This window comes from Lissotriton helveticus, chromosome 8 (genome assembly GCF_964261635.1).
Source record: "Lissotriton helveticus chromosome 8, aLisHel1.1, whole genome shotgun sequence".
Classification (NCBI taxonomy): Eukaryota; Metazoa; Chordata; class Amphibia; order Caudata; family Salamandridae; genus Lissotriton; species Lissotriton helveticus.
This window is the reverse complement of record NC_136069.1, coordinates 284,863,445-284,890,838: the sequence shown is the minus strand read 5'-3', so window position 1 is coordinate 284,890,838 and position 27,394 is coordinate 284,863,445. Positions and strand designations below refer to the sequence as shown.

At 49.5% G+C, this 27,394-nt stretch overlaps 1 protein-coding gene across 1 annotated transcript in view; it reads left to right on the top strand.

Moving 5' to 3' along the window:
• Positions 1–2,722: 2,722 nt before the first annotated feature.
• Positions 2,723–27,394, top strand: part of C8H11orf65 (chromosome 8 C11orf65 homolog) — a 515,706-nt gene continuing 491,034 nt past the window's right edge. Inside the window, exon 1 of the mRNA XM_078657052.1 lies at positions 2,723–2,894. The gene's annotated coding sequence lies outside the window, so the exon portion shown is untranslated. The remainder of the gene's footprint in view (positions 2,895–27,394) is intronic.

Here is a 27,394-nt window from a genome sequence, read left to right as displayed (position 1 = left end):
ATCACCGGGAAGAAGTAAAGACAATGTCACACAAAACGCAGGATTGTTCCTTCTTTTTATTTGCGCACTCCAGGACACAGTTGTTCTGTACAATCTACAAACAAACACATCACATACAAAATCATGACTTTGTCACACCGCCTGCATCGTGATAGTAGTCTGCCCAGAGGGACGGTAAAACGGAACCACACCTTTAATAACGCCCTCTCTAATTAACGAAACAAAATCTATAATTCAATCGTGCACAAAACACTTTACAAATTCTCTTGCACATATAAATCAACCAGGTCGAAACAGTACTGATTGCTACGGGGCAGCCAATGCCAGCCTTTTCCACCGCGCGCCGCTCGACGTGCAGAGAAGCCTGAGTGAGGTTCCCAGGCCTGGCCTAAGTGTGATTAGCGCAGACTTGTTAATTCAACCATTGGCCCTGGGCCATTTGTGCACCAACGTCGTGTTACTCTTTACACACTCCATGGGCTGAAACCTTTCTGTTGGCTATTTCGACGAAATAGCCAACAGAAAGGTTTCAGCCCATGGAGTGTGTAGAGAGTAACACGACGTTGGTGCACAAATGTAATTTCGACACCTCCTGAAGCAAGCAGTTGCGGCCGGCAAGACGGGCGGGTGAGAGCTGAGGGGGGAAAGGAGTGTTGCGCAGGGGCCGGCAAGGATAATAAAATAAATAAAACTTACCTTCCTCCGGATCTCGGGTCCTTCTCCACACCCCGGACCGAATCACGCACCATACCGCCGCCTCAGAGACTCAAGTGCAGTTGTTTGAAATGCACCAGGCTGCGCGGTGAAATCTCAGCCAATCCTGGAGCTGCATTAGCAGCACCACTGCGCCAGGATTGGCTGAGAGCAGGGTTAGTGCCTGCCCTTATGAGACCCCGGGGGTCCGGGTCCCTCACAGTATGAGTCGCTGTTGGGGAGGGAGGGAAAGTGACTGTACCATGAGCGCATGCGTGGGCAAGTACAAAACATTAGTCTCCATACATTGACATGCGCAGACTGCAGCTGCGCTGTTTCTGCAGACTGCTACTGTGCTGTCATTGTCAATCACTGCCACAGCCCCGCCTCCACACCTTCTGTGATGTCAGCCTTGTCCCGGTAATTGAGCTAGGGTTGCCGGCTTGCCGCAGAGTAGTTTGTGAGTGCATGCTCACGCAGTCACGCTCAGATTTAATTATAATATGAAGAATATGTAAATTTTTAATCCTGCATGACAGTCGTCCATGGCTAGTGGGGCAACGCCCCAACGCCCCCAATGGACGCACCGCCACTGGCCAGCACCCTCTCACCTCGGTCGTGTCTCAAAGTCAATCCATCAGTCCCGCGAAGAGGCAAAGCAGGCAGGCCGGCTGAAGAGAAAGGCAGCAGCAATCGGGCCAACCAGAGACAGGATGGGGAGTCTCCGCCCGGCTCCTCCTCAACCCTCTGGAGAGACCAGTTTGGTATCGGGCATCGGCCACAAAGCGAAGGGGCCCGTCCAGTGCTCCAAACCAGGCAGGACCTCCGCCTCCACGTGCACCAGCCGCAACTGCTCCTTGGATGCGATTGCATCTGCGAAGCCAGCGCGAGTGCAGGGTCCTGTGAGCTCCGATTTCGTCTCAGAAAGGGCAAAGAGTGAAGTCCAGCTGTTTGGCAGGGGGGACGGCATCCACCCGGTAAAATAAGTGAGGAGATGCCGTCCACCAGCGTGGTACCCCGACTCGAGCCCTGGATGGACACATTCATTTTTGTTAGGCATGGCGAGATTAAGTGATTTGCCCAGAATAACAAGATGTTGAGCATCGTTGCCGAGACTCGAGGTCGACTGCGCTAGCCGCAAGACCAAATCATTCTTAATGATATCACATCTGCAGCATGTTTACCTCGTCCACCACTCCTTTTCAATCACATAAAATAGAATCTTAGTAAGTGGCAAGTGCTATATAAGTAGCTAAATAGTCAGATACTTCCCAATAAATCAGGGCTCAAGTCGGGGTACCACGCAGGTTTACGGCGTCCCCCCACTTATTTTACTGGGGGGGATGCCATCCCCCCTGCCAAACAGCTGGACTTAACTCTTTGGCCTCTCTGGGACGAGGAACTCTGCACCTTTCGTGACGTCACTTCCTGTTGTGGCGTCACTTCCGGTGACAGTGTCTCCCCACTTCTTTTTTCAGGACTTGTACCCTGCAATAAATGCACATTTCTTGCATACAAAGCAACGCTAGGTCAAAAAACTCGCCCGCTCTTTGCTCTTCCTTTAACCCCGCCCATATGCCCGCTCCAAACTCTACCCCCAGTCCACCGCTTCTTTTGGTGAGAACCTGCACTTATTTTATTCCCATTTATAACACTGATTCACACCAAGGTCAGTGCAGAGGCACCCTGTCCCTCTCCCAAGGCAGATACATCATGATCTCATCCTAAATACTCAATCTTCCTCGCGTACAATAAAAAATTGAATTTTCTATCTATTGTCCAAACGAACATTTATGTCATTGAATTAATTCTAGCATCGTTTCAAAATGGTGCTCAGTTACCGCTCGAGGACTGGTGAGTGGGCGGATTTGAGGGTACCCCACCCCTCTTTTCTCTGATGTTGAACTTAATAGAAGGAAGTTGTTCTAGTGCCATAACAACAAACCGGAAGCAGAGGGTAACGTCAGTTCCTTTTTTTCTTGTCTCCCAGGCAACAAGACTCTCGAGCTTTTCTCGTTTCAATAGCATAGTCGGCGCAACCCGCGTGTGGCGCGCGGTAAGGACAGCCGACGCATGACTCTAATGGGCTTCTTGGCTATCGGTCGGTCCGTGCTAAGTGACCATTGCTGTTGCGAGACGACCCCTAGTTGTGGAAGTTACAGATAGTACCGCTGCAGCGTCCCTGAAGCGCCCGCTCGTGGGTGAGCTATCTTTTACCCACTTCTATTCACCCCCTTATTTGAACTGTGCTGCCATCCTTACTCGTTCTTGGGTGTTACCGCCCCCCCCTTGCAAACCCCTATTTCTTATATCAGCCCCCCCCCCCCTTCCCTGGCTAGCCTTAAAGAACCGTTTCTTCAGGCTGGCCATAGACTTGCTGCTTTCTTCAAGCTGGCCTCTCTTGGGGCTAAGTATCTGCCTATGCAGTCCTTCAGTGAGTACCCATTTGTCAGGCCAGTTATTCTGGGTTAGGGAACTTTGAGGTAACTGGTAAGCCTTTGTAAATTATTTCCCATTTCTGGAATCTCAGAAATACCTAGTAATGGGTGACCCAGTCTGTGGTATATCAGTCTCTTTTTCGCCACATAGCTGGCACACACACATCTCTCAAGGATGCTTAGGGAGGCAATCATGACCAGACTACCCAGATTTACCTGGGAGGACCACCCGACAGCAACCTCAATTTAGTGCATCTGTATAAAGGCATTTATCCTACGACTAATAATGAGCTGCTACCCAGTACTTAATTTGAGCTTGTGGTTTCCTGTGCTCGGCACCTGCACTTATTCTCAACATCGGCACTTATGACAGCTGTCACATGGTGGCGCTGTTTGTATAATGCAGAGATGTGCAGCACAGCTGATGTTGAATTATTAAAAAGAACTAATACATATCACCCAGGCCATTCTTCTAGCTTTTGGGGCCTCAATCCGTTTAATTTGTCACCCTTGTATCAGTGTGATGGTTAGTAGTTGTGTAGGTACTGTCATTGGCAGTGTACTGGCAATGAGTGGTGCAAGCTGCAGTGGGCGACTGACAAGTTTACAAATTAAACACTGCACCAACCGTTTCTTGTGCCATGGCCTGTAAATTGGAATAGTCATCCCCTATGTTAAAAGGAGGTCAAATCTCTGAGCCAAGTACTTTACTAGTAAGTAACTTGTTCGAGGACACTGAGGGCACTCGCTGGGAGGGGTGCTCATGAGATGAGCCTTTTGTGTAGGAAACCAAGGCGTGTGAGCCAGAAGTGTTGAAATGAGGAGCAAGTTGGCACAAGACTAAGGCTCCAGGAACTTTCACCTCTACAGCAGAGTCCAAAGCAAATGTTCTTCCTCCGTAGACAGCAGTGTATTTTCCTAGGTGTTACTGAAATAGTTTTCCATTGGGGGGGAGAGGCTAAGCAGGGGGGGGGGGGCGTTGGCTTGTTTCCCTCACATGGTGGCTGCAGTTAGAGGGAACTCCAAATACTGTGAAGCAGGGCTTAAGTCCTAAAAAAAGAAGTGGGGGACTAACCTAGTTAGGCAGTATGCAAGTGACATCACGGTGCGCGACATCACGACGCACAACATAACGGCGCATGATATCACACATGCCATCACAATAATTCACATCATAGAAAGTTGCATCACAAGCCTCGACTTTACAGGAAGTGGCATCACAAGAAGTGACATCAGATCTAAAGCCCTCACATATATGTTTAGCAGGTCTATCATGTGTAAGTTTGAGCGCATTGCGAGGATAATAGCACTGTGAGCTATGGAAGATGATTTTTTGTTAAAAAAATTTTTACATTGATTTTTTGAACATGTTTGATACAGTTAAACATCGGCAATGGCTTTAATCTTGAGACACATACTTAGGCATACAAAGGTATTATAGGCTAGTACGATGCACATTTATCGCTGCCGTCTCTTGCAGTTGTGTTGTGAGCTATGGAAGATGATATGTAACTTCTACACCTTGTAGTCCCCCATTTTTATGTAACACATCCTGTACATTCATTTAACAAGGTATTTAATTTATTGAATATGTAATATGCACTTGTTGATGTAAAGCGTTCTGACACCCTGCATTGGGATAAGTAGGGCTATACAAGAAAAAATAGTGGTACTTAAATAATTTCAACATCCCCTCAGGTGTAGTAAGCTCTATATAAATGCAATTTGCTTTGTGTAAATACTGGGAAAAACCTCTCTTAAGTATGTGTGAAGTGCTAACAAGGTGTGAGCCTTTTTTCCCCCTCCGCTTCATTTGCATCAGATGCAGGTACGGCCCGTGCCGGGCGTTATACTGGGGCGTTGACGTCAGGCAGGGGAGGGACAGGGTGGGGGGTTGTAAAATGTGGGATATGGACCATTAGAGGTAAGTACCGATAAAAATAAATAAAACGAATTTCGTTGCCCATGCTGCATCACATTTGGCGATGCAGCTTGGGCAACGAAATTCGTTTTATTTATTTTTATCGGTACTTACCTCTGATGGTCCATATCCCGCATTTTACAACCCCCCACCCTGACCCTCCCCTGCCTGACGTCACCGCCCTAGTATAACGCCCGGCACGGGCCGTCCCTTATCAGATGTGAGGCTCCTGACTGCTTCCAGCCAAGAGATAATGTGCAGACGCTGCTGAATGTGTCCCGGTGTTTGGAAATTACACCGGACAACTTCAGCACATTATTAAGTGGGGCCCAAATTCTTGGCAGGGTGGACGGCGTGCACCCTGTGAAAATAGTGGGTGGACGCCGTCTACCCGCGTGTACCCCCGACTCGTGCCCTACTGATGGGCTCATTTCCGAGTCCTAAACTAGAGTAGGCCTCGCCTAGATTTATAGACCTGGCTTTATGCACTGGAAAAGTCGGCTCCCCTCCATCAACGGAGCCAGGAGGTAAGGCTTTACTTCCTTGGTTTCAGTCAGAGATGCCTCCACAGGTGTAGTAAGCTCTATATTAATGCAATTTGCTTTGTGTAAATACTGGGAAAGACCTCTCCTAAGTATGTGTGAAGTGCTAGCAAGGTGTGAGCCTTTCTTTCCCCTCCGCTTCATTTGCATCAGGTGTGAGGCTCCTGACTGCTTCCATCCAAGAGACTGAACAAAAGGAGGCCTGAAGACCCCTCAAATTCGCCCTTTATTATGGGCCCAGCAGGAGTCTTAAATAAGAAAACCCCGTCCCTGCCTGCCCGTTGTTGCTTTTTGAAGGTGGAAAGCAGACAACGTGCAAACGCTGCTGAAAGTGTCCCGGTGTTTGGAAATTACACCGGATGACTTCAGCACATTATTCAGTGGGGCCCAAATTCTTGCCAGGGTGGACGGCGTACACCCTGTGAAAATAGTGGGTGGGCGCCGTCTATCCGCGTGTACCCCCGACTCGTGCCCTGCTGTCAAGCAATGCCGGTTTTGACATATTCAATTTAACATCCTGAATCAGGCCTCCCTTTCACTTAATCTTAGTAACAGGATATACCCCGGAGCAGACTCAAAATGTCCCAGATGTTAAACACCTGATGTAGACCTGCCACATATGCTCTGGTCATATCTCCCTATGACTTCGTACTGGACTGCTATTATCAAGATTGTAATTACAAAAAGGGGGTGGTGATGGTCAGAGTATCTGAGTTAATCAGAACACTCCTACCCAGTCAACAGATCAGGGCTTGATCCATCACCGTTTTTTAGCTCACTGCACCATCTCAGTCCAGAACCTGGCTATATGCAAATTAGTCTGTCCCTGGCCCAGTGCATCATGGGAACAGGGCAGACCAAACTACCAAGCCAATTCTTCACTGGAAAGGAAACAAGCTTCCGGGGACCGGTTTCTGGCATTACAGCCGTCTTCGGCCTGGCTTGCTTGAATCCTGATGGTGCAATGAGCAAGGGACTCATGTCTGAGCATACCCTTCCACACTCATGGTGGCCAAAATAATTACAAAAAGGGGGTGGTGATGGACAGAGTATCTGAGTTAATCAGAACACTCCTACCCAGTCAACAGATCAGGGCTTGATCCATCACCGTTTTTTAGCTCACTGCACCATCCCAGTCCAGAACCTGGCTATATGCAAATTAGTCTGTCCCTGGCCCAGTGCATCATGGGAACAGGGCAGACCAAACTACCAAGCCAATTCTTCACTGGAAAGGAAACAAGCTTCCGGGGAGCGGTTTCTGGCATTACAGCTGTCTTTGGCCCGGCTTGCTTGAATCCTGATGGTGCAATGAGCAAGGGACTCATGTCTGAGCATACCCTTCCACACTCATGGTGGCCAAAATAATTACAAAAAGGGGGTGGTGATGGACAGAGTATCTGAGTTAATCAGAACACTCCTACCCAGTCAACAGATCAGGGCTTGATCCATCACCGTTTTTTAGCTCACTGCACCATCCCAGTCCAGAACCTGGCTATATGCAAATTAGTCTGTCCCTGGCCCAGTGCATCATGGGAACAGGGCAGACCAAACTACCAAGCCAATTCTTCACTGGAAAGGAAACAAGCTTCCGGGGACCGGTTTCTGGCATTACAGCCGTCTTCGGCCCGGCTTGCTTGAATCCTGATGGTGCAATGAGCAAGGGACTCATGTCTGAGCATACCCTTCCACACTCATGGTGGCCAAAATAATTACAAAAAGGGGATGGTGATGGACAGAGTATCTGAGTTAATCAGAACACTCCTACCCAGTCAACAGATCAGGGCTTGATCCATCACCGTTTTTTAGCTCACTGCACCATCCCAGTCCAGAACCTGGCTATATGCAAATTAGTCTGTCCCTGGCCCAGTGCATCATGGGAACAGGGCAGGCCAAACTACCAAGCCAATTCTTCACTGGAAAGGAAACAAGCTTCCGGGGACCAGTTTCTGGCATTACAGCCGTCTTCGGCCCGGCTTGCTTGAATCCTGATGGTGCAATGAGCAAGGGACTCATGTCTGAGCATACCCTTCCACACTCATGGTGGCCAAAATAATTACAAAAAGGGGGTGGTGATGGACAGAGTATCTGAGTTAATCAGAACACTCCTACCCAGTCAACAGATCAGGGCTTGATCCATCACCGTTTTTTAGCTCACTGCACCATCCCAGTCCAGAACCTGGCTATATGCAAATTAGTGTGTCCTTGGCCCAGTGCATCATGGGAACAGGGCAGACCAAACTACCAAGCCAATTCTTCACTGGAAAGGAAACAAGCTTCCGGGGACCGGTTTCTGGCATTACAGCCGTCTTCGGCCCGGCTTGCTTGAATCCTGATGGTGCAATGAGCAAGGGACTCATGTCTGAGCATACCCTTCCACACTCATGGTGGCCAAAATAATTACAAAAAGGGGGTGGTGATGGACAGAGTATCTGAGTTAATCAGAACACTCCTACCCAGTCAACAGATCAGGGCTTGATCCATCACCGTTTTTTAGCTCACTGCACCATCCCAGTCCAGAACCTGGCTATATGCAAATTAGTCTGTCCCTGGCCCAGTGCATCATGGGAACAGGGCAGACCAAACTACCAAGCCAATTCTTCACTGGAAAGGAAACAAGCTTCCGGGGACCGGTTTCTGGCATTACAGCCGTCTTCGGCCCGGCTTGCTTGAATCCTGATGGTGCAATGAGCAAGGGACTCATGTCTGAGCATACCCTTCCACACTCATGGTGGCCAAAATAATTACAAAAAGGGGGTGGTGATGGACAGAGTATCTGAGTTAATCAGAACACTCCTACCCAGTCAACAGATCAGGGCTTGATCCATCACCGTTTTTTAGCTCACTGCACCATCCCAGTCCAGAACCTGGCTATATGCAAATTAGTCTGTCCCTGGCCCAGTGCATCATGGGAACAGGGCAGACCAAACTACCAAGCCAATTCTTCACTGGAAAGGAAACAAGCTTCCGGGGACCGGTTTCTGGCATTACAGCCGTCTTCGGCCCGGCTTGCTTGAATCCTGATGGTGCAATGAGCAAGGGACTCATGTCTGAGCATACCCTTCCACACTCATGGTGGCCAAAATAATTACAAAAAGGGGGTGGTGATGACAGAGTATCTGAGTTAATCAGAACACTCCTACCCAGTCAACAGATCAGGGCTTGATCCATCACCGTTTTTTAGCTCACTGCACCATCCCAGTCCAGAACCTGGCTATATGCAAATTAGTCTGTCCCTGGCCCAGTGCATCATGGGAACAGGGCAGATCAAACTACCAAGCCAATTCTTCACTGGAAAGGAAACAAGCTTCCGGGGACCGGTTTCTGGCATTACAGCCGTCTTCGGCCCGGCTTGCTTGAATCCTGATGGTGCAATGAGCAAGGGACTCATGTCTGAGCATACCCTTCCACACTCATGGTGGCCAAAATAATTACAAAAAGGGGGTGGTGATGGACAGAGTATCTGAGTTAATCAGAACACTCCTACCCAGTCAACAGATCAGGGCTTGATCCATCACCGTTTTTTAGCTCACTGCACCATCCCAGTCCAGAACCTGGCTATATGCAAATTAGTCTGTCCCTGGCCCAGTGCATCATGGGAACAGGGCAGACCAAACTACCAAGCCAATTCTTCACTGGAAAGGAAACAAGCTTCCGGGGACCGGTTTCTGGCATTACAGCCGTCTTCGGCCCGGCTTGCTTGAATCCTGATGGTGCAATGAGCAAGGGACTCATGTCTGAGCATACCCTTCCACACTCATGGTGGCCAAAATAATTACAAAAAGGGGGTGGTGATGGACAGAGTATCTGAGTTAATCAGAACACTCCTACCCAGTCGACAGATCAGGGCTTGATCCATCACCGTTTTTTAGCTCACTGCACCATCCCAGTCCAGAACCTGGCTATATGCAAATTAGTCTGTCCCTGGCCCAGTGCATCATGGGAACAGGGCAGACCAAACTACCAAGCCAATTCTTCCCTGGAAAGGAAACAAGCTTCCGGGGACCGGTTTCTGGCATTACAGCCGTCTTCGGCCCGGCTTGCTTGAATCCTGATGGTGCAATGAGCAAGGGACTCATGTCTGAGCATACCCTTCCACACTCATGATGGCCAAAATAATTACAAAAAGGGGGTGGTGATGGACAGAGTATCTGAGTTAATCAGAACACTCCTACCCAGTCAACAGATCAGGGCTTGATCCATCACCGTTTTTTAGCTCACTGCACCATCCCAGTCCAGAACCTGGCTATATGCAAATTAGTCTGTCCCTGGCCCAGTGCATCATGGGAACAGGGCAGACCAAACTACCAAGCCAATTCTTCACTGGAAAGGAAACAAGCTTCCGGGGACCGGTTTCTGGCATTACAGCCGTCTTCGGCCCGGCTTGCTTGAATCCTGATGGTGCAATGAGCAAGGGACTCATGTCTGAGCATACCCTTCCACACTCATGGTGGCCAAAATAATTACAAAAAGGGGGTGGTGATGGACAGAGTATCTGAGTTAATCAGAACACTCCTACCCAGTCAACAGATCAGGGCTTGATCCATCACCGTTTTTTAGCTCACTGCACCATCCCAGTCCAGAACCTGGCTATATGCAAATTAGTCTGTCCCTGGCCCAGTGCATCATGGGAACAGGGCAGACCAAACTACCAAGCCAATTCTTCACTGGAAAGGAAACAAGCTTCCGGGGACCGGTTTCTGGCATTACAGCCGTCTTCGGCCCGGCTTGCTTGAATCCTGATGGTGCAATGAGCAAGGGACTCATCTCTGAGCATACCCTTCCACACTCATGGTGGCCAAAATAATTACAAAAAGGGGGTGGTGATGACAGAGTATCTGAGTTAATCAGAACACTCCTACCCAGTCAACAGATCAGGGCTTGATCCATCACCGTTTTTTAGCTCACTGCACCATCCCAGTCCAGAACCTGGCTACATGCAAATTAGTCTGTCCCTGGCCCAGTGCATCATGGGAACAGGGCAGATCAAACTACCAAGCCAATTCTTCACTGGAAAGGAAACAAGCTTCCGGGGACCGGTTTCTGGCATTACAGCCGTCTTCGGCCCGGCTTGCTTGAATCCTGATGGTGCAATGAGCAAGGGACTCATGTCTGAGCATACCCTTCCACACTCATGGTGGCCAAAATAATTACAAAAAGGGGGTGGTGATGGACAGAGTATCTGAGTTAATCAGAACACTCCTACCCAGTCAACAGATCAGGGCTTGATCCATCACCGTTTTTTAGCTCACTGCACCATCCCAGTCCAGAACATGGCTATATGCAAATTAGTCTGTCCCTGGCCCAGTGCATCATGGGAACAGGGCAGACCAAACTACCAAGCCAATTCTTCACTGGAAAGGAAACAAGCTTCCGGGGACCGGTTTCTGGCATTACAGCCGTCTTCGGCCCGGCTTGCTTGAATCCTGATGGTGCAATGAGCAAGGGACTCATGTCTGAGCATACCCTTCCACACTCATGGTGGCCAAAATAATTACAAAAAGGGGGTGGTGATGGACAGAGTATCTGAGTTAATTAGAACACTCCTACCCAGTCAACAGATCAGGGCTTGATCCATCACCGTTTTTGAGCTCACTGCACCATCCCAGTCCAGAACCTGGCTATATGCAAATTAGTCTGTCCCTGGCCCAGTGCATCATGGGAACAGGGCAGACCAAACTACCAAGCCAATTCTTCACTGGAAAGGAAACAAGCTTCCGGGGAGCGGTTTCTGGCATTACAGCTGTCTTTGGCCCGGCTTGCTTGAATCCTGATGGTGCAATGAGCAAGGGACTCATGTCTGAGCATACCCTTCCACACTCATGGTGGCCAAAATAATTACAAAAAGGGGGTGGTGATGGACAGAGTATCTGAGTTAATCAGAACACTCCTACCCAGTCAACAGATCAGGGCTTGATCCATCACCGTTTTTTAGCTCACTGCACCATCCCAGTCCAGAACCTGGCTATATGCAAATTAGTCTGTCCCTGGCCCAGTGCATCATGGGAACAGGGCAGACCAAACTACCAAGCCAATTCTTCACTGGAAAGGAAACAAGCTTCCGGGGACCGGTTTCTGGCATTACAGCCGTCTTCGGCCCGGCTTGCTTGAATCCTGATGGTGCAATGAGCAAGGGACTCATGTCTGAGCATACCCTTCCACACTCATGGTGGCCAAAATAATTACAAAAAGGGGGTGGTGATGGACAGAGTATCTGAGTTAATCAGAACACTCCTACCCAGTCAACAGATCAGGGCTTGATCCATCACCGTTTTTTAGCTCACTGCACCATCCCAGTCCAGAACCTGGCTATATGCAAATTAGTGTGTCCCTGGCCCAGTGCATCATGGGAACAGGGCAGACCAAACTACCAAGCCAATTCTTCACTGGAAATGAAACAAGCTTCCGGGGACCGGTTTCTGGCATTACAGCCGTCTTCGGCCCGGCTTGCTTGAATCCTGATGGTGCAATGAGCAAGGGACTCATGTCTGAGCATACCCTTCCACACTCATGGTGGCCAAAATAATTACAAAAAGGGGGTGGTGATGGACAGAGTATCTGAGTTAATCAGAACACTCCTACCCAGTCAACAGATCAGGGCTTGATCCATCACCGTTTTTTAGCTCACTGCACCATCCCAGTCCAGAACCTGGCTATATGCAAATTAGTCTGTCCCTGGCCCAGTGCATCATGGGAACAGGGCAGACCAAACTACCAAGCCAATTCTTCACTGGAAAGGAAACAAGCTTCCGGGGACCGGTTTCTGGCATTACAGCCGTCTTCGGCCCGGCTTGCTTGAATCCTGATGGTGCAATGAGCAAGGGACTCATGTCTGAGCATACCCTTCCACACTCATGGTGGCCAAAATAATTACAAAAAGGGGGTGGTGATGGACAGAGTATCTGAGTTAATCAGAACACTCCTACCCAGTCAACAGATCAGGGCTTGATCCATCACCGTTTTTTAGCTCACTGCACCATCCCAGTCCAGAACCTGGCTATATGCAAATTAGTCTGTCCCTGGCCCAGTGCATCATGGGAACAGGGCAGACCAAACTACCAAGCCAATTCTTCACTGGAAAGGAAACAAGCTTCCGGGGACCGGTTTCTGGCATTACAGCCGTCTTCGGCCCGGCTTGCTTGAATCCTGATGGTGCAATGAGCAAGGGACTCATGTCTGAGCATACCCTTCCACACTCATGGTGGCCAAAATAATTACAAAAAGGGGGTGGTGATGACAGAGTATCTGAGTTAATCAGAACACTCCTACCCAGTCAACAGATCAGGGCTTGATCCATCACCGTTTTTTAGCTCACTGCACCATCCCAGTCCAGAACCTGGCTATATGCAAATTAGTCTGTCCCTGGCCCAGTGCATCATGGGAACAGGGCAGATCAAACTACCAAGCCAATTCTTCACTGGAAAGGAAACAAGCTTCCGGGGACCGGTTTCTGGCATTACAGCCGTCTTCGGCCCGGCTTGCTTGAATCCTGATGGTGCAATGAGCAAGGGACTCATGTCTGAGCATACCCTTCCACACTCATGGTGGCCAAAATAATTACAAAAAGGGGGTGGTGATGGACAGAGTATCTGAGTTAATCAGAACACTCCTACCCAGTCAACAGATCAGGGCTTGATCCATCACCGTTTTTTAGCTCACTGCACCATCCCAGTCCAGAAACTGGCTATATGCAAATTAGTCTGTCCCTGGCCCAGTGCATCATGGGAACAGGGCAGATCAAACTACCAAGCCAATTCTTCACTGGAAAGGAAACAAGCTTCCGGGGACCGGTTTCTGGCATTACAGCCGTCTTCGGCCCGGCTTGCTTGAATCCTGATGGTGCAATGAGCAAGGGACTCATGTCTGAGCATACCCTTCCACACTCATGGTGGCCAAAATAATTACAAAAAGGGGGTGGTGATGGACAGAGTATCTGAGTTAATCAGAACACTCCTACCCAGTCAACAGATCAGGGCTTGATCCATCACCGTTTTTTAGCTCACTGCACCATCCCAGTCCAGAACCTGGCTATATGCAAATTAGTCTGTCCCTGGCCCAGTGCATCATGGGAACAGGGCAGACCAAACTACCAAGCCAATTCTTCACTGGAAAGGAAACAAGCTTCCGGGGACCGGTTTCTGGCATTACAGCCGTCTTCGGCCCGGCTTGCTTGAATCCTGATGGTGCAATGAGCAAGGGACTCATGTCTGAGCATACCCTTCCACACTCATGGTGGCCAAAATAATTACAAAAAGGGGGTGGTGATGGACAGAGTATCTGAGTTAATCAGAACACTCCTACCCAGTCGACAGATCAGGGCTTGATCCATCACCGTTTTTTAGCTCACTGCACCATCCCAGTCCAGAACCTGGCTATATGCAAATTAGTCTGTCCCTGGCCCAGTGCATCATGGGAACAGGGCAGACCAAACTACCAAGCCAATTCTTCCCTGGAAAGGAAACAAGCTTCCGGGGACCGGTTTCTGGCATTACAGCCGTCTTCGGCCCGGCTTGCTTGAATCCTGATGGTGCAATGAGCAAGGGACTCATGTCTGAGCATACCCTTCCACACTCATGATGGCCAAAATAATTACAAAAAGGGGGTGGTGATGGACAGAGTATCTGAGTTAATCAGAACACTCCTACCCAGTCAACAGATCAGGGCTTGATCCATCACCGTTTTTTAGCTCACTGCACCATCCCAGTCCAGAACCTGGCTATATGCAAATTAGTCTGTCCCTGGCCCAGTGCATCATGGGAACAGGGCAGACCAAACTACCAAGCCAATTCTTCACTGGAAAGGAAACAAGCTTCCGGGGACCGGTTTCTGGCATTACAGCCGTCTTCGGCCCGGCTTGCTTGAATCCTGATGGTGCAATGAGCAAGGGACTCATGTCTGAGCATACCCTTCCACACTCATGGTGGCCAAAATAATTACAAAAAGGGGGTGGTGATGGACAGAGTATCTGAGTTAATCAGAACACTCCTACCCAGTCAACAGATCAGGGCTTGATCCATCACCGTTTTTTAGCTCACTGCACCATCCCAGTCCAGAACCTGGCTATATGCAAATTAGTCTGTCCCTGGCCCAGTGCATCATGGGAACAGGGCAGACCAAACTACCAAGCCAATTCTTCACTGGAAAGGAAACAAGCTTCCGGGGACCGGTTTCTGGCATTACAGCCGTCTTCGGCCCGGCTTGCTTGAATCCTGATGGTGCAATGAGCAAGGGACTCATGTCTGAGCATACCCTTCCACACTCATGGTGGCCAAAATAATTACAAAAAGGGGGTGGTGATGACAGAGTATCTCAGTTAATCAGAACACTCCTACCCAGTCAACAGATCAGGGCTTGATCCATCACCGTTTTTTAGCTCACTGCACCATCCCAGTCCAGAACCTGGCTATATGCAAATTAGTCTGTCCCTGGCCCAGTGCATCATGGGAACAGGGCAGATCAAACTACCAAGCCAATTCTTCACTGGAAAGGAAACAAGCTTCCGGGGACCGGTTTCTGGCATTACAGCCGTCTTCGGCCCGGCTTGCTTGAATCCTGATAGTGCAATGAGCAAGGGACTCATGTCTGAGCATACCCTTCCACACTCATGGTGGCCAAAATAATTACAAAAAGGGGGTGGTGATGGACAGAGTATCTGAGTTAATCAGAACACTCCTACCCAGTCAACAGATCAGGGCTTGATCCATCACCGTTTTTTAGCTCACTGCACCATCCCAGTCCAGAACCTGGCTATATGCAAATTAGTCTGTCCCTGGCCCAGTGCATCATGGGAACAGGGCAGACCAAACCACCAAGCCAATTCTTCACTGGAAAGGAAACAAGCTTCCGGGGACCGGTTTCTGGCATTACAGCTGTCTTCGGCCCGGCTTGCTTGAATCCTGATGGTGCAATGAGCAAGGGACTCATGTCTGAGCATACCCTTCCACACTCATGGTGGCCAAAATAATTACAAAAAGGGGGTGGTGATGGACAGAGTATCTGAGTTAATCAGAACACTCCTACCCAGTCAACAGATCAGGGCTTGATCCATCACCGTTTTTTAGCTCACTGCACCATCCCAGTCCAGAACCTGGCTATATGCAAATTAGTCTGTCCCTGGCCCAGTGCATCATGGGAACAGGGCAGACCAAACTACCAAGCCAATTCTTCACTGGAAAGGAAACAAGCTTCCGGGGACCGGTTTCTGGCATTACAGCCGTCTTCGGCCCGGCTTGCTTGAATCCTGATGGTGCAATGAGCAAGGGACTCATGTCTGAGCATACCCTTCCACACTCATGGTGGCCAAAATAATTACAAAAAGGGGATGGTGATGGACAGAGTATCTGAGTTAATCAGAACACTCCTACCCAGTCAACAGATCAGGGCTTGATCCATCACCGTTTTTTAGCTCACTGCACCATCCCAGTCCAGAACCTGGCTATATGCAAATTAGTCTGTCCCTGGCCCAGTGCATCATGGGAACAGGGCAGACCAAACTACCAAGCCAATTCTTCACTGGAAAGGAAACAAGCTTCCGGGGACCAGTTTCTGGCATTACAGCCGTCTTCGGCCCGGCTTGCTTGAATCCTGATGGTGCAATGAGCAAGGGACTCATGTCTGAGCATACCCTTCCACACTCATGGTGGCCAAAATAATTACAAAAAGGGGGTGGTGATGGACAGAGTATCTGAGTTAATCAGAACACTCCTACCCAGCCAACAGATCAGGGCTTGATCCATCACCGTTTTTTAGCTCACTGCACCATCCCAGTCCAGAACCTGGCTATATGCAAATTAGTGTGTCCCTGGCCCAGTGCATCATGGGAACAGGGCAGACCAAACTACCAAGCCAATTCTTCACTGGAAAGGAAACAAGCTTCCGGGGACCGGTTTCTGGCATTACAGCCGTCTTCGGCCCGGCTTGCTTGAATCCTGATGGTGCAATGAGCAAGGGACTCATGTCTGAGCATACCCTTCCACACTCATGGTGGCCAAAATAATTACAAAAAGGGGGTGGTGATGGACAGAGTATCTGAGATAATCAGAACACTCCTACCCAGTCAACAGATCAGGGCTTGATCCATCACCGTTTTTTAGCTCACTGCACCATCCCAGTCCAGAACCTGGCTATATGCAAATTAGTCTGTCCCTGGCCCAGTGCATCATGGTAACAGGGCACACCAAACTACCAAGCCAATTCTTCACTGGAAAGGAAACAAGCTTCCGGGGACCGGTTTCTGGCATTACAGCCGTCTTCGGCCCGGCTTGCTTGAATCCTGATGGTGCAATGAGCAAGGGACTCATGTCTGAGCATACCCTTCCACACTCATGGTGGCCAAAATAATTACAAAAAGGGGGTGGTGATGGACAGAGTATCTGAGTTAATCAGAACACTCCTACCCAGTCAACAGATCAGGGCTTGATCCATCACCGTTTTTTAGCTCACTGCACCATCCCAGTCCAGAACCTGGCTATATGCAAATTAGTCTGTCCCTGGCCCAGTGCATCATGGGAACAGGGCAGACCAAACTACCAAGCCAATTCTTCACTGGAAAGGAAACAAGCTTCCGGGGACCGGTTTCTGGCATTACAGCCGTCTTCGGCCCGGCTTGCTTGAATCCTGATGGTGCAATGAGCAAGGGACTCATGTCTGAGCATACCCTTCCACACTCATGGTGGCCAAAATAATTACAAAAAGGGGGTGGTGATGGACAGAGTATCTGAGTTAATCAGAACACTCCTACCCAGTCAACAGATCAGGGCTTGATCCATCACCGTTTTTTAGCTCACTGCACCATCCCAGTCCAGAACCTGGCTATATGCAAATTAGTCTGTCCCTGGCCCAGTGCATCATGGGAACAGGGCAGACCAAACTACCAAGCCAATTCTTCACTGGAAAGGAAACAAGCTTCCGGGGACCGGTTTCTAGCATTACAGCCGTCTTCGGCCCGGCTTGCTTGAATCCTGATGGAGCAATGAGCAAGGGACTCATGTCTGAGCATACCCTTCCACACTCATGGTGGCCAAAATAATTACAAAAAGGGGGTGGTGATGGACAGAGTATCTGAGTTAATCAGAACACTCCTACCCAGTCAACAGATCAGGGCTTGATCCATCACCGTTTTTTAGCTCACTGCACCATCCCAGTCCAGAACCTGGCTATATGCAAATTAGTCTGTCCCTGGCCCAGTGCATCATGGGAACAGGGCAGACCAAACTACCAAGCCAATTCTTCACTGGAAAGGAAACAAGCTTCCGGGGACCGGTTTCTGGCATTACAGCCGTCTTCGGCCCGGCTTGCTTGAATCCTGATGGTGCAATGAGCAAGGGACTCATGTCTGAGCATACCCTTCCACACTCATGGTGGCCAAAATATTTACAAAAAGGGGGTGGTGATGGACAGAGTATCTGAGTTAATCAGAACACTCCTACCCAGTCAACAGATCAGGGCTTGATCCATCACTGTTTTTTAGCTCACTGCACCATCCCAGTCCAGAACCTGGCTATATGCAAATTAGTCTGTCCCTGGCCCAGTGCATCATGGGAACAGGGCAGACCAAACTACCAAGCCAATTCTTCCCTGGAAAGGAAACAAGCTTCCGGGGACCGGTTTCTGGCATTACAGCCGTCTTCGGCCCGGCTTGCTTGAATCCTGATGGTGCAATGAGCAAGGGACTCATGTCTGAGCATACCCTTCCACACTCATGATGGCCAAAATAATTACAAAAAGGGGGTGGTGATGGACAGAGTATCTGAGTTAATCAGAACACTCCTACCCAGTCAACAGATCAGGGCTTGATCCATCACCGTTTTTTAGCTCACTGCACCATCCCAGTCCAGAACCTGGCTATATGCAAATTAGTCTGTCCCTGGCCCAGTGCATCATGGGAACAGGGCAGACCAAACTACCAAGCCAATTCTTCACTGGAAAGGAAACAAGCTTCCGGGGACCGGTTTCTGGTATTACAGCCGTCTTCGGCCCGGCTTGCTTGAATCCTGATGGTGCAATGAGCAAGGGACTCATGTCTGAGCATACCCTTCCACACTCATGGTGGCCAAAATAATTACAAAAAGGGGGTGGTGATGGACAGAGTATCTGAGTTAATCAGAACACTCCTACCCAGTCAACAGATCAGGGCTTGATCCATCACCGTTTTTTAGCTCACTGCACCATCCCAGTCCAGAACCTGGCTATATGCAAATTAGTCTGTCCCTGGCCCAGTGCATCATGGGAACAGGGCAGACCAAACTACCAAGCCAATTCTTCACTGGAAAGGAAACAAGCTTCCGGGGACCGGTTTCTGGCATTACAGCCGTCTTCGGCCCGGCTTGCTTGAATCCTGATGGTGCAATGAGCAAGGGACTCATGTCTGAGCATACCCTTCCACACTCATGGTGGCCAAAATAATTACAAAAAGGGGGTGGTGATGACAGAGTATCTGAGTTAATCAGAACACTCCTACCCAGTCAACAGATCAGGGCTTGATCCATCACCGTTTTTTAGCTCACTGCACCATCCCAGTCCAGAACCTGGCTATATGCAAATTAGTCTGTCCCTGGCCCAGTGCATCATGGGAACAGGGCAGATCAAACTACCAAGCCAATTCTTCACTGGAAAGGAAACAAGCTTCCGGGGACCGGTTTCTGGCATTACAGCCGTCTTCGGCCCGGCTTGCTTGAATCCTGATAGTGCAATGAGCAAGGGACTCATGTCTGAGCATACCCTTCCACACTCATGGTGGCCAAAATAATTACAAAAAGGGGGTGGTGATGGACAGAGTATCTGAGTTAATCAGAACACTCCTACCCAGTCAACAGATCAGGGCTTGATCCATCACCGTTTTTTAGCTCACTGCACCATCCCAGTCCAGAACCTGGCTATATGCAAATTAGTCTGTCCCTGGCCCAGTGCATCATGGGAACAGGGCAGACCAAACTACCAAGCCAATTCTTCACTGGAAAGGAAACAAGCTTCCGGGGACCGGTTTCTGGCATTACAGCCGTCTTCGGCCCGGCTTGCTTGAATCCTGATGGTGCAATGAGCAAGGGACTCATGTCTGAGCATACCCTTCCACACTCATGGTGGCCAAAATAATTACAAAAAGGGGGTGGTGATGGACAGAGTATCTGAGTTAATCAGAACACTCCTACCCAGTCAACAGATCAGGGCTTGATCCATCACCGTTTTTTAGCTCACTGGACCATCCCAGTCCAGAACCTGGCTATATGCAAATTAGTCTGTCCCTGGCCCAGTGCATCATGGGAACAGGGCAGACCAAACTACCAAGCCAATTCTTCACTGGAAAGGAAACAAGCTTCCGGGGACCGGTTTCTAGCATTACAGCCGTCTTCGGCCCGGCTTGCTTGAATCCTGATGGAGCAATGAGCAAGGGACTCATGTCTGAGCATACCCTTCCACACTCATGGTGGCCAAAATAATTACAAAAAGGGGGTGGTGATGGACAGAGTATCTGAGTTAATCAGAACACTCCTACCCAGTCAACAGATCAGGGCTTGATCCATCACCGTTTTTTAGCTCACTGCACCATCCCAGTCCAGAACCTGGCTATATGCAAATTAGTCTGTCCCTGGCCCAGTGCATCATGGGAACAGGGCAGACCAAACTACCAAGCCAATTCTTCACTGGAAAGGAAACAAGCTTCCGGGGACCGGTTTCTGGCATTACAGCCGTCTTCGGCCCGGCTTGCTTGAATCCTGATGGTGCAATGAGCAAGGGACTCATGTCTGAGCATACCCTTCCACACTCATGGTGGCCAAAATAATTACAAAAAGTGGGTGGTGATAGACAGAGTATCTGAGTTAATCAGAACACTCCTACCCAGTCAACAGATCAGGGCTTGATCCATCACCGTTTTTTAGCTCACTGCACCATCCCAGTCCAGAACCTGGCTATATGCAAATTAGTCTGTCCCTGGCCCAGTGCATCATGGGAACAGGGCAGACCAAACTACCAAGCCAATTCTTCACTGGAAAGGAAACAAGCTTCCGGGGACCGGTTTCTGGCATTACAGCCGTCTTCGGCCCGGCTTGCTTGAATCCTGATGGTGCAATGAGCAAGGGACTCATGTCTGAGCATACCCTTCCACACTCATGGTGGCCAAAATAATTACAAAAAGGGGGTGGTGATGGACAGAGTATCTGAGTTAATCAGAACACTCCTACCCAGTCAACAGATCAGGGCTTGATCCATCACCGTTTTTTAGCTCACTGCACCATCCCAGTCCAGAACCTGGCTATATGCAAATTAGTCTGTCCCTGGCCCAGTGCATCATGGGAACAGGGCAGACCAAACTACCAAGCCAATTCTTCACTGGAAAGGAAACAAGCTTCCGGGGACCGGTTTCTGGCATTACAGCTGTCTTCGGCCCGGCTTGCTTGAATCCTGATGGTGCAATGAGCAAGGGACTCATGTCTGAGCATACCCTTCCACACTCATGGTGGCCAAAATAATTACAAAAAGGGGGTGGTGATGGACAGAGTATCTGAGTTAATCAGAACACTCCTACCCAGTCAACAGATCAGGGCTTGATCCATCACCGTTTTTTAGCTCACTGCACCATCCCAGTCCAGAACCTGGCTATATGCAAATTAGTCTGTCCCTGGCCCAGTGCATCATGGGAACAGGGCAGACCAAACTACCAAGCCAATTCTTCACTGGAAAGGAAACAAGCTTCCGGGGACCGGTTTCTGGCATTACAGCCGTCTTCGGCCCGGCTTGCTTGAATCCTGATGGTGCAATGAGCAAGGGACTCATGTCTGAGCATACCCTTCCACACTCATGGTGGCCAAAATAATTACAAAAAGGGGGTGGTGATGGACAGAGTATCTGAGTTAATCAGAACACTCCTACCCAGTCAACAGATCAGGGCTTGATCCATCACCGTTTTTTAGCTCACTGCACCATCCCAGTCCAGAACCTGGCTATATGCAAATTAGTCTGTCCCTGGCCCAGTGCATCATGGGAACAGGGCAGACCAAACTACCAAGCCAATTCTTCACTGGAAAGGAAACAAGCTTCCGGGGACCGGTTTCTGGCATTACAGCCGTCTTCGGCCCGGCTTGCTTGAATCCTGATGGTGCAATGAGCAAGGGACTCATGTCTGAGCATACCCTTCCACACTCATGGTGGCCAAAATAATTACAAAAAGGGGATGGTGATGGACAGAGTATCTGAGTTAATCAGAACACTCCTACCCAGTCAACAGATCAGGGCTTGATCCATCACCGTTTTTTAGCTCACTGCACCATCCCAGTCCAGAACCTGGCTATATGCAAATTAGTCTGTCCCTGGCCCAGTGCATCATGGGAACAGGGCAGACCAAACTACCAAGCCAATTCTTCACTGGAAAGGAAACAAGCTTCCGGGGACCAGTTTCTGGCATTACAGCCGTCTTCGGCCCGGCTTGCTTGAATCCTGATGGTGCAATGAGCAAGGGACTCATGTCTGAGCATACCCTTCCACACTCATGGTGGCCAAAATAATTACAAAAAGGGGGTGGTGATGGACAGAGTATCTGAGTTAATCAGAACACTCCTACCCAGTCAACAGATCAGGGCTTGATCCATCACCGTTTTTTAGCTCACTGCACCATCCCAGTCCAGAACCTGGCTATATGCAAATTAGTGTGTCCCTGGCCCAGTGCATCATGGGAACAGGGCAGACCAAACTACCAAGCCAATTCTTCACTGGAAAGGAAACAAGCTTCCGGGGACCGGTTTCTGGCATTACAGCCGTCTTCGGCCCGGCTTGCTTGAATCCTGATGGTGCAATGAGCAAGGGACTCATGTCTGAGCATACCCTTCCACACTCATGGTGGCCAAAATAATTACAAAAAGGGGGTGGTGATGGACAGAGTATCTGAGATAATCAGAACACTCCTACCCAGTCAACAGATCAGGGCTTGATCCATCACCGTTTTTTAGCTCACTGCACCATCCCAGTCCAGAACCTGGCTATATGCAAATTAGTCTGTCCCTGGCCCAGTGCATCATGGGAACAGGGCAGACCAAACTACCAAGCCAATTCTTCACTGGAAAGGAAACAAGCTTCCGGGGACCGGTTTCTGGCATTACAGCCGTCTTCGGCCCGGCTTGCTTGAATCCGGATGGTGCAATGTGCAAGGGACTCATGTCTGAGCATACCCTTCCACACTCATGGTGGCCAAAATAATTACAAAAAGGGGGTGGTGATGGACAGAGTATCTGAGTTAATCAGAACACTCCTACCCAGTCAACAGATCAGGGCTTGATCCATCACCGTTTTTTAGCTCACTGCACCATCCCAGTCCAGAACCTGGCTATATGCAAATTAGTCTGTCCCTGGCCCAGTGCATCATGGGAACAGGGCAGACCAAACTACCAAGCCAATTCTTCACTGGAAAGGAAACAAGCTTCCGGGGACCGGTTTCTGGCATTACAGCCGTCTTCGGCCCGGCTTGCTTGAATCCTGATGGTGCAATGAGCAAGGGACTCATGTCTGAGCATACCCTTCCACACTCATGGTGGCCAAAATAATTACAAAAAGGGGGTGGTGATGACAGAGTATCTGAGTTAATCAGAACACTCCTACCCAGTCAACAGATCAGGGCTTGATCCATCACCGTTTTTTAGCTCACTGCACCATCCCAGTCCAGAACCTGGCTATATGCAAATTAGTCTGTCCCTGGCCCAGTGCATCATGGGAACAGGGCAGATCAAACTACCAAGCCAATTCTTCACTGGAAAGGAAACAAGCTTCCGGGGACCGGTTTCTGGCATTACAGCCGTCTTCGGCCCGGCTTGCTTGAATCCTGATGGTGCAATGAGCAAGGGACTCATGTCTGAGCATACCCTTCCACACTCATGGTGCCCAAAATAATTACAAAAAGGGGGTGGTGATGGACAGAGTATCTGAGTTAATCAGAACACTCCTACCCAGTCAACAGATCAGGGCTTGATCCATCACCGTTTTTTAGCTCACTGCACCATCCCAGTCCAGAACCTGGCTATATGCAAATTAGTCTGTCCCTGGCCCAGTGCATCATGGGAACAGGGCAGACCAAACTACCAAGCCAATTCTTCACTGGAAAGGAAACAAGCTTCCGGGGACCGGTTTCTGGCATTACAGCCGTCTTCGGCCCGGCTTGCTTGAATCCTGATGGTGCAATGAGCAAGGGACTCATGTCTGAGCATACCCTTCCACACTCATGGTGGCCAAAATAATTACAAAAAGGGGGTGGTGATGGACAGAGTATCTGAGTTAATCAGAACACTCCTACCCAGTCGACAGATCAGGGTTTGATCCATCACCGTTTTTTAGCTCACTGCACCATCCCAGTCCAGAACCTGGCTATATGCAAATTAGTCTGTCCCTGGCCCAGTGCATCATGGGAACAGGGCAGACCAAACTACCAAGCCAATTCTTCCCTGGAAAGGAAACAAGCTTCCGGGGACCGGTTTCTGGCATTACAGCCGTCTTCGGCCCGGCTTGCTTGAATCCTGATGGTGCAATGAGCAAGGGACTCATGTCTGAGCATACCCTTCCACACTCATGGTGGCCAAAATAATTACAAAAAGGGGGTGGTGATGGACAGAGTATCTGAGTTAATCAGAACACTCCTACCCAGTCAACAGATCAGGGCTTGATCCATCACCGTTTTTTAGCTCACTGCACCATCCCAGTCCAGAACCTGGCTATATGCAAATTAGTCTGTCCCTGGCCCAGTGCATCATGGGAACAGGGCAGACCAAACTACCAAGCCAATTCTTCACTGGAAAGGAAACAAGCTTCCGGGGACCGGTTTCTGGCATTACAGCCGTCTTCGGCCCGGCTTGCTTGAATCCTGATGGTGCAATGAGCAAGGGACTCATGTCTGAGCATACCCTTCCACACTCATGGTGGCCAAAATAATTACAAAAAGGGGGTGGTGATGGACAGAGTATCTGAGTTAATCAGAACACTCCTACCCAGTCAACAGATCAGGGCTTGATCCATCACCGTTTTTTAGCTCACTGCACCATCCCAGTCCAGAACCTGGCTATATGCAAATTAGTCTGTCCCTGGCCCAGTGCATCATGGGAACAGGGCAGACCAAACTACCAAGCCAATTCTTCACTGGAAAGGAAACAAGCTTCCGGGGACCGGTTTCTGGCATTACAGCCGTCTTCGGCCCGGCTTGCTTGAATCCTGATGGTGCAATGAGCAAGGGACTCATGTCTGAGCATACCCTTCCACACTCATGGTGGCCAAAATAATTACAAAAAGGGGATGGTGATGGACAGAGTATCTGAGTTAATCAGAACACTCCTACCCAGTCAACAGATCAGGGCTTGATCCATCACCGTTTTTTAGCTCACTGCACCATCCCAGTCCAGAACCTGGCTATATGCAAATTAGTCTGTCCCTGGCCCAGTGCATCATGGGAACAGGGCAGACCAAACTACCAAGCCAATTCTTCACTGGAAAGGAAACAAGCTTCCGGGGACCAGTTTCTGGCATTACAGCCGTCTTCGGCCCGGCTTGCTTGAATCCTGATGGTGCAATGAGCAAGGGACTCATGTCTGAGCATACCCTTCCACACTCATGGTGGCCAAAATAATTACAAAAAGGGGGTGGTGATGGACAGAGTATCTGAGTTAATCAGAACACTCCTACCCAGCCAACAGATCAGGGCTTGATCCATCACCGTTTTTTAGCTCACTGCACCATCCCAGTCCAGAACCTGGCTATATGCAAATTAGTGTGTCCCTGGCCCAGTGCATCATGGGAACAGGGCAGACCAAACTACCAAGCCAATTCTTCACTGGAAAGGAAACAAGCTTCCGGGGACCGGTTTCTGGCATTACAGCCGTCTTCGGCCCGGCTTGCTTGAATCCTGATGGTGCAATGAGCAAGGGACTCATGTCTGAGCATACCCTTCCACACTCATGGTGGCCAAAATAATTACAAAAAGGGGGTGGTGATGGACAGAGTATCTGAGATAATCAGAACACTCCTACCCAGTCAACAGATCAGGGCTTGATCCATCACCGTTTTTTAGCTCACTGCACCATCCCAGTCCAGAACCTGGCTATATGCAAATTAGTCTGTCCCTGGCCCAGTGCATCATGGTAACAGGGCACACCAAACTACCAAGCCAATTCTTCACTGGAAAGGAAACAAGCTTCCGGGGACCGGTTTCTGGCATTACAGCCGTCTTCGGCCCGGCTTGCTTGAATCCTGATGGTGCAATGAGCAAGGGACTCATGTCTGAGCATACCCTTCCACACTCATGGTGGCCAAAATAATTACAAAAAGGGGGTGGTGATGGACAGAGTATCTGAGTTAATCAGAACACTCCTACCCAGTCAACAGATCAGGGCTTGATCCATCACCGTTTTTTAGCTCACTGCACCATCCCAGTCCAGAACCTGGCTATATGCAAATTAGTCTGTCCCTGGCCCAGTGCATCATGGGAACAGGGCAGACCAAACTACCAAGCCAATTCTTCACTGGAAAGGAAACAAGCTTCCGGGGACCGGTTTCTGGCATTACAGCCGTCTTCGGCCCGGCTTGCTTGAATCCTGATGGTGCAATGAGCAAGGGACTCATGTCTGAGCATACCCTTCCACACTCATGGTGGCCAAAATAATTACAAAAAGGGGGTGGTGATGGACAGAGTATCTGAGTTAATCAGAACACTCCTACCCAGTCAACAGATCAGGGCTTGATCCATCACCGTTTTTTAGCTCACTGCACCATCCCAGTCCAGAACCTGGCTATATGCAAATTAGTCTGTCCCTGGCCCAGTGCATCATGGGAACAGGGCAGACCAAACTACCAAGCCAATTCTTCACTGGAAAGGAAACAAGCTTCCGGGGACCGGTTTCTAGCATTACAGCCGTCTTCGGCCCGGCTTGCTTGAATCCTGATGGAGCAATGAGCAAGGGACTCATGTCTGAGCATACCCTTCCACACTCATGGTGGCCAAAATAATTACAAAAAGGGGGTGGTGATGGACAGAGTATCTGAGTTAATCAGAACACTCCTACCCAGTCAACAGATCAGGGCTTGATCCATCACCGTTTTTTAGCTCACTGCACCATCCCAGTCCAGAACCTGGCTATATGCAAATTAGTCTGTCCCTGGCCCAGTGCATCATGGGAACAGGGCAGACCAAACTACCAAGCCAATTCTTCACTGGAAAGGAAACAAGCTTCCGGGGACCGGTTTCTGGCATTACAGCCGTCTTCGGCCCGGCTTGCTTGAATCCTGATGGTGCAATGAGCAAGGGACTCATGTCTGAGCATACCCTTCCACACTCATGGTGGCCAAAATATTTACAAAAAGGGGGTGGTGATGGACAGAGTATCTGAGTTAATCAGAACACTCCTACCCAGTCAACAGATCAGGGCTTGATCCATCACTGTTTTTTAGCTCACTGCACCATCCCAGTCCAGAACCTGGCTATATGCAAATTAGTCTGTCCCTGGCCCAGTGCATCATGGGAACAGGGCAGACCAAACTACCAAGCCAATTCTTCCCTGGAAAGGAAACAAGCTTCCGGGGACCGGTTTCTGGCATTACAGCCGTCTTCGGCCCGGCTTGCTTGAATCCTGATGGTGCAATGAGCAAGGGACTCATGTCTGAGCATACCCTTCCACACTCATGATGGCCAAAATAATTACAAAAAGGGGGTGGTGATGGACAGAGTATCTGAGTTAATCAGAACACTCCTACCCAGTCAACAGATCAGGGCTTGATCCATCACCGTTTTTTAGCTCACTGCACCATCCCAGTCCAGAACCTGGCTATATGCAAATTAGTCT